This window comes from Solanum tuberosum, unplaced genomic scaffold (genome assembly GCF_000226075.1).
Source record: "Solanum tuberosum cultivar DM 1-3 516 R44 unplaced genomic scaffold, SolTub_3.0 scf00480, whole genome shotgun sequence".
In the NCBI taxonomy this organism is placed as follows: Eukaryota; Viridiplantae; Streptophyta; class Magnoliopsida; order Solanales; family Solanaceae; genus Solanum; species Solanum tuberosum.
In genome coordinates, this window is record NW_006239415.1 from 229285 (window position 1) to 229504 (window position 220).

Genomic DNA, 220 nt, shown 5'->3' on the forward strand with positions numbered 1-220 from the left:
CAAAATAAGCATGTCATATCCAAAGGTCATAATCAGCAACAACTTCAAGAATAATTGTTGGTGATCCACTATGACCTGCGTATTTCCCAGCCCATGCTGTTGGACAATTTTTTCATTTCCAGTGCATGCAATCTAGACTACCTAACATTCTTGGGAAATCACGCTGCTCACCAATGTGTAGAAGCCTCGCAACATCGTTAGGTGTTGGTGATCTCAAATA